Source organism: Oratosquilla oratoria, chromosome 5 (assembly GCF_046742065.1).
Source record: "Oratosquilla oratoria isolate Oo_2021 chromosome 5, ASM4674206v1, whole genome shotgun sequence".
NCBI lineage: Eukaryota > Metazoa > Arthropoda > Malacostraca > Stomatopoda > Squillidae > Oratosquilla > Oratosquilla oratoria.
In genome coordinates this window covers 40,001,146-40,008,645 of record NC_134781.1, presented here as the reverse complement: position 1 = coordinate 40,008,645, position 7,500 = coordinate 40,001,146, and the positions used below count along the sequence as shown (strand labels likewise).

At 39.0% G+C, this 7,500-nt stretch overlaps 2 protein-coding genes across 3 annotated transcripts in view; one reads left to right on the top strand and one right to left on the bottom strand.

The window, feature by feature from the left end:
- The window catches only part of LOC143025474 (putative D-lactate dehydrogenase, mitochondrial), a 313,466-nt gene that overhangs the window by 90,015 nt on the left and 215,951 nt on the right, over positions 1–7,500 (bottom strand). The window lies entirely within an intron of this gene.
- Positions 6,865–7,500, top strand: part of LOC143025242 (uncharacterized) — a 16,786-nt gene continuing 16,150 nt past the window's right edge. The window contains exon 1 of the mRNA XM_076184702.1: positions 6,865–7,500. This exon is cut by the window's right edge and continues 489 nt beyond it. The gene's annotated coding sequence lies outside the window, so the exon portion shown is untranslated.

Genomic DNA, 7,500 nt, shown 5'->3' with positions numbered 1-7,500 from the left:
GTAGAGCTTGTGTCAGGATTAGAAATGGAGAGAGTGAGTGGTTCGAGGTGAAGGTGGCACTTCGTCAAGGATGCGTTATGTCGCCCTGGCTGTTCAACTTATACATGGATGGGGTGGTGCGAGAGGTAACTGCAAGGGTAGTGGGTCAGGGATTGGAGATGGTTAAAGAAAATGGAGAAAAGTGGGAGGTGAGCCAGCTGTTGTTTGCTGACGACACTGCGCTTGTGGCAGGATCGGAGGAAGGATTGAGGAAGTTGGTGACAGAGTTTGAGAGAGTGTGTGATAGAAGAAAGTTGAAGATAAATGTGGGTAAAAGTAAGGTGATGAGATGTACAAGGGGTGAAAGTGGCAGTAGTCTGGAAGTGAGCATTAAGGGAGAGCGACTGGAGGAAGTGGATAGTTTTAGATACTTGGGTGCAAATGTGGCAGGAAAAGGTGGAGTGGAGGTGGAGGTAGAATGTAGATTGAGAGAAGCGAGTTGGGAGATAGGGTTGATGAAAGAGTATTAGGATGGTTTGGACACATGGAAAGAATGAGTGAAGAAAGACTAGTAAAAGAGGTATGGAAGGCAGATGTGGAGGGAGTGAGCATGAAGGGACATCCTAGACTGAGGTGGATGGATGGGGTGAAGGGGGCTTTGGGGAAGAGGGAAATGTCTGTTGAGGAAGGACGGGAGAGGACAGAAGACAGGGGTGAATGGAGATTTTTGTATATGGATGATGTTGTGATGCATGAGGTGAAATGTGGGGGGATGGGGTGTGAGGTAGTATGTGTGAGCAATTTTTTACGCAGCCCGAAGGGATTTCTCCCCGTCTTCTCCTCTATGCATGGGGGGACGGAGAGGGGGGTCGCCGATTTAATGAAGCGGCCTTGCTGTGGATGTGCTGTGTCTTGCGACACTGCTTCAGACCCAGGGCAGTGAACAAGGTGCAGTGATGACCCGTCATCCAGGAGGTGATAAGATGAGAGGGAGGGTGGAGGGATGTGGAGTGTATTCAGGGATGGAATGGGTGGGAATGATTTTATGCCTTTTCCTTTTTGGCTACCTCCCTTGTAAGGGGGAAAAAGCCTTGGTATATGTATGTATGTATACATGGATAGAGTGGTGTAGGTAAAGTCCAGGAAGGAGCAGAAGTACTTTATTCTCTAACGTTTCGACAGAGTCTTCTTCAGAGAGATAACGGTACAGGCAAATTGAGATACATTGCTTATATACTTACTAAGCGGATCATCTCACAGGTCGCCTTGGGATAGAGTTCGCTGATTGTTCAGTATGTGCCCCCTTGATGATCATCTTGATGTTACATGCGCAAAGTTTACAAACCCTTCTCTATGATTGGTTGAAATAAGTGTGTTGACATATGCAGCTTCGATAGTTTTTTTTGTCGTCTTTCTCATACCGGTGTGTAAGATTTTGGTGTTGTTCCAGTTAGGCATATGGACGTGTTGTGTAGCGTGTGTTACTAACGAATTAGATGTTCTATGTTGTCGCATGTCGTTCGTGTATTCGTATAATATTTTTGTAATTCCTCGTAAAGTTTCTCCGAAATAAGCTGCTAATTTAATCAGCAGATTGAAGCACTTAGATTTAAACAAAAAGAAGATGGCCGGTTATGACGTAAAAGCTCTCTTCACCAAACTTTTGGCTTTATAAAACCTTCTCTATTGTTAATGTTATTATTGGTGTTAATATAAGCTGCCTCTATTGTTTTTTCAATCTTTTTGTTGAACCTTTATTACAATTGTATTGTCTCAGTCTGGAAGATGGTCATACATCTCTATATGCCTTACAATAGAATTAGAAAATCTGTGGGTTTTTACATAATTTTTGTGATCATATAACCTTTTATTTAGTCCACGACCGGTTTCTCCAAAATATGATGATGGGCAACTTTTACATGGTATCTTATATACAATACTGTTTTCGTTAATTGAGTTATTATTACTACGTGTGATCAAATGTCCTACTTTGCTACCTGATGTTCTAGCTATCCTAATGCCTGCTTTTAAGAGGAACTGTTATATATCGGGTTTCTTTGTTGCATTTATTATTTATTATCTTTGTTTCTTTTACTTATTTCTTTAGTTTTTTTTTTTTTTTTTTTTACACAGGAAGGTTTCTGTGATATGATTTAGTTCATCTTCCAAAAACTCTTCATTACATATGCGAAATGCTCTGAGGGAAAAGCCTATTACTATACCTGCTTTGGTTCTATTATGGTGTCCCGAATAAAAATGTACGTAGTCTTCTTTATTGGTGGTTTTGCGATATACTAAAATCTTTACAGTTTTGTTTGTTCTGTGTATAATAGTGTCTAAAAAGGGTAATTTTCCGTTGTTCTCTATTTCTGCTATAAATTGTATGTTTTCATTCATCTTCTTAATTTGTTGTTAATGTTAGTATCTTTAGGTACAACTACAATAATGTCATCAACACATCTTAACCATATGCTATTTCTACCCATTGATGTTATTTAACTTTCCGTTTCGATTATTTCCATATATAAATTAAGAAGATTAAACAGTATTAATGAAAACATACAATTTACCGCAAAAATAGAGAACAACAGAAAATTACCCTGCCTGCGTATAAAATGGCCATGTTGTATTTCATTGTTAGGTTTGTGATCACGACCCTGTGGGTCGAAACGTTAAAGCATTAAAATTCTCCCATTATTTCTCGTCTGCTTCCTCCACCTTCAGTCACACACACACACACACACACACACACACACACACACACACACACACACACACACACACACACACACACACACACACACACACACACACACACACACACACACACACACACACACACACACACACACACACACACACACACACTCACACACACACATATATATATATATGTATTAACACACTTGTAAATCCCAACTAACACCACAGTCGGACGAAAGGAAGAGTTGAATAAGCGAAACTATATATTTTGATTGCTAACTGCAATCCTCTTCAGTAGTACTTCAGTAGAACTACTGAAGAGGATTGCAGTTAGCAATCGAAATATATAGTTTATGTATGTATATATATATATATATATATATATACATATATATATATTCATATATATATATATATATATATATATATATATATATATATATACATATAAATGAGCTATGAGCCCTCTTTTGCGAAGGAAATAGATGTCAATCACGAGTCCAACACGTGATCCAAGACCATGGTGAATCACACGACTCAATGGCGCAGTGGTAGCGCAGCCGCTACTACAGCGGTGCGAGTTCGAATCCCGCCCAGGGCTGAAATAATTTCAGTATCGCTGCCCTGCGAGTCGTTACTCCATCTCTCGTGAGCGGGGAGCTGGGTGTGTGTGTGCGGTAAGGTCACAGCATTACCCATAGATCGGTCATATATGAGCTCTGATCTCTCATCCGGGAGTGTAATAGCAGTCGATCACAAGTCCAACACGTTATCCGAAGACCATGGTGAATCACATACACACGCATACATACGCACACACACATACACACGCACACACACACACACACACACACTTGGGCTGAAAGACTTGACATGGTCACATTTTGGGGAAAAAAATGTGTTGAGATGGCACTAGATTAGCAAAATGGAAATTGTGCGAAAGTTTTATTTTTGAATGTATATAAATGAATCCCAAACCATACAAGTATGCTGAGTGACTTAGTTCGTAGGGATGTCCCTAGTCCCTTAGATATCGACCACATAATTATGTCATGAGTCAAAACCCCATTCGGGTGAGGATGTGGGTGGGAGAGGGTAACGCTCATTAAAACACGGTTTTACTTCGCGCAGAAGTGATCTTGATGAGGTTACTAACGCAAACAAATGAATGGCCGAAGTCTCCGATAAGTTTGAGTCAAGTTGGTGTGAGGGAGAGGGGGTGGAGAGGGGGAACGGAGACGCGAGTGGTCGGTCTGCAACGTTAACAGTCATCTGGTGACTCTTCAGTGCATAGGCTGGCGACGAAGTGGGAGCTTCTTTCTTGGAACCTGAATCGACAAACCGTTGGTCGTATGCCATCGAGGGGCAAGACAACGTGTACTTCGTGATCTCTGGTCGAAGTGGAGCTGGATTTCGTAACCTGGAGTCGAAGAAATGTAATCGCTGACCTGGGGTCAAAGTTGACGTGCACTTCGTGACCTAGGATCAAAGTAGAAGTGTACTTCGTGAACTGGGCTCATAACAGTTGTGTACAGTTGTGTCAATGTAGAAACGTATTTCGTGACCTAGGGTCAAAGTAGAAGTGTACTTCGTGGCCTGGGGTCAAATCTGACGCGTACCTCGTGATTTGGAGTCATAGTAGAAGTGTACTTCGTGACCTGCTGTCAAAGTTGACGTATACTTCGTAACCTGGAGTCAAATTAGAAGTATATTTCGAGACCTAAGGTCAAATAAAAAATGTACTTCGTGACCTGAGGTTGAAATGAAGGTGTAGTTGACGAACTGAGATCAAAGTGAAAGTAAGAATTTTTATTGCGAGGAAGAATTTTGCTTCACTGGAAGAAGGGCATCCTGAAGAACGGTTGAGGAGTATGAGAAGAAGGGATGTCTTCTTAGAACTAGAACAAAGAACTCAAACAAAAGGTAAAACTCCAGAATCATGTAAACACAGATATTTAACATGAAACTTACAATGTTCAATAACTTAACCTAACCTGACCTAACGTTATCATTCCACAAAAATAAAATTAAAATTAAATTAAATCAAATTAAATTAAATTAAATGCAAACATGAAAGAAGTAAAAAATATGCCTGCGTGATACTGGAATAGAGCCGAACGAAATTTTTATCGAGCAGCGTCTGGACGTGCGACGCTCGATGGCTGTCGCATCTTGCTAAGAGAGACCAAGTGTTCCCGAAGCGCTATCAAAAGAAGGATTTTAATCATATCAAAGATAAAAAAAAAGAAGATAAATATGAGAAAAGAATAAAAATACACGACGTACCCAATGTGAATAGAAAAAAATTACATAAGTTCGAAAAGGAGAAAAAATTAAATGAAAATATAAAAAACAAAGGTTTGTCAAAAAGGCAGTTCGATCAAGGCAGGAAACCGGTAAGAGCAGGTCGACAAAAGTTGTAAGAGGAAGTTGAGTTCCGGCGGGATCTAAATGAGAATTAATTGAGACTAAAGAGGAAGAGTTAGCGAACAAAGACAAAAGTAAAACTTGAACACATATATCCCCCAAGAGCAAAACTAAACATATGTTTAGAAGTGTAAATACATTATTTGCCATATGTTGATCTTAATGCAGTATAACTTCAAATACCCTTCTTATGGTCAAACTTGAGGTAAGATTAGTGTTATTTCACGCCTGATATAATATATAACCATAAACTCTGAACTGGAAAATACATAATAAATATTGTCATACATTCTTGAAAAAATACATACATATCAACGACTAACATCGATTAGTGTTAATTTATGCTTGAAATAATACATGGCCATAACATATGCTGAACTGAAAAATACGTACATATCAACTGCTAACATCGATTAGTGTTATTTTATGCTTAAAATAATATATGACCATAATATATGCTGAACTGAAAAAATACATAATAACTTTATTCCGCACAATCTTAGAAAAACAAATAAATAAAACAGAATAAACGAAATGCAGTCCGAAGGTGCGTCGACCCGACCGTTGCACCGGCAAGGCATCTTTCCGAGAAGAACTTTTTTTAAAAAATATGGAAAATCCGAGGAGGAGGACGGTAATAGTTGGGTAAGAATTAGTGTTCACAACTTTATTTCACGATATATAAACACAACTACAACTCTTTATCCCATGCTGTTTTATATATATATTTTCAGAGACTAGAAAATAAATAAATGTCTGGAAGAAAATTTAAAAAACCATAACAATACTTGTATACATATAGTCGTTTGTAGTAAGTCAAAGAAAAAATCATTCGTATGGCAAAAATTGCCTGGAGCTGTTGCCATACAAGAGTGTCTTGCTTTTCTCAAACAAACTGAAATAGTGTAACATTATTGTCTGTATGAGTCCGTGGGCTGCTGTGCCACATGACCTGTTGCAGTGGATGTAACTAAATTGCACTTATAGTTGCTCGTACATAAGATTCCCTAAATTTATTATTTACGGTGTTTAGGCTGCAGATGACTGTTATAATTTATTCTTATTTTATTTTTCTTGTTTACCTATTCTCTATTTGATAGAACTGATGAAAGATTATTGGGATGGCTTGAAGACATGGAAAGAATGAGTGAAGAAAGATTAATAAAATAGGTGTGGAAGGTAGAGGTGGAGGGATTGAACTTGATGGGACGACCGAGGATGAGATGGATGGATGGGGTGAAGGGGGCGCTGAGCAAAAGGGGAATGTCTGTTGAGCAAAGATGGGAGAAGGCAGGAGATAGGGATGAATGGAGAATGACTGTGTGTGGATGATGATGTTATGCAAGGAAGGGAGGGATGGGGCGGGGTGGGGAGTAGGGGGTGCTTATGTGTGAATGATATTTTGACGTATCCTGAAGGGATTTTTCCCCGTCTTCTCTTTTTCTACATGAGAGGACGGAGGGGGGGGGTAACCGATTAAGTGAAGCGGCCTTGCTATGAATGTACTGTGTCTTGCTGCACTGCGTTTGACCCAGGGCAGTTGGCGGATGCTGAGATGACCCGTCATCCATAAGGAGCTGAGATGGGATGGGTGGAAAGGTGGTAGAGGGGGGTGAAATAGGTATATAGATACATTTATTTATCTATTCATTTATTCATTCATTTATTTGTCTACTTATTTATTATTCGTTTATGTATCCTTCTATTTTTTTTTTTTTTTTTTTTTTTAAGAAAAATGCGTTACAACCTTTGTGAGTAGTGCACGGTATATGGGAGTCTCCCCCCAACTGAATAAAATCGTTTGGAGAGCCACAAAAAATTAAATGAGACACAACTCCTGAATCTACTGTAGTATATCTTTGACCATATGAAAAGTAGATTTCTTTCAAATAAATAAAATCAGCTTGCGTTTACCTAAATAAACTTCTCAGAGGTAACTATACTATTCAATAGGATATGTACGACTCGAGCGAACAGGACGTATATAATTTATCCCATTTATTTATTTGTTCATTTATTTACATATCTAAATATTCATTTTATTTACTTGTTCATCTAGTTAATAAATTGTCTACTTACATGCATCCGAACTCGCCATGAGCCGAAAGGCTTCCTGTCAGTATGATTTATCATTGTAAACTCATTGTAACTCAATGTGATTCTAGACTACTTTGTTTGGTCTAAACTCGTGATAAAAAATCGAGTACACGATCTCTATTAATTTTCTAAGAATTGTAAACTCATCGTAACGCAATAGGAGCTCCCAATTCGTCATCATGACGATCCGGTTTATAACGTCACAAACTCCCCCTATGAGGAGGCTAGGACGATGCTCCTTACAGAGGACTTTGTAGCGAGGAATTTAACGAGTCCTACCTTTGGTCCAACTCG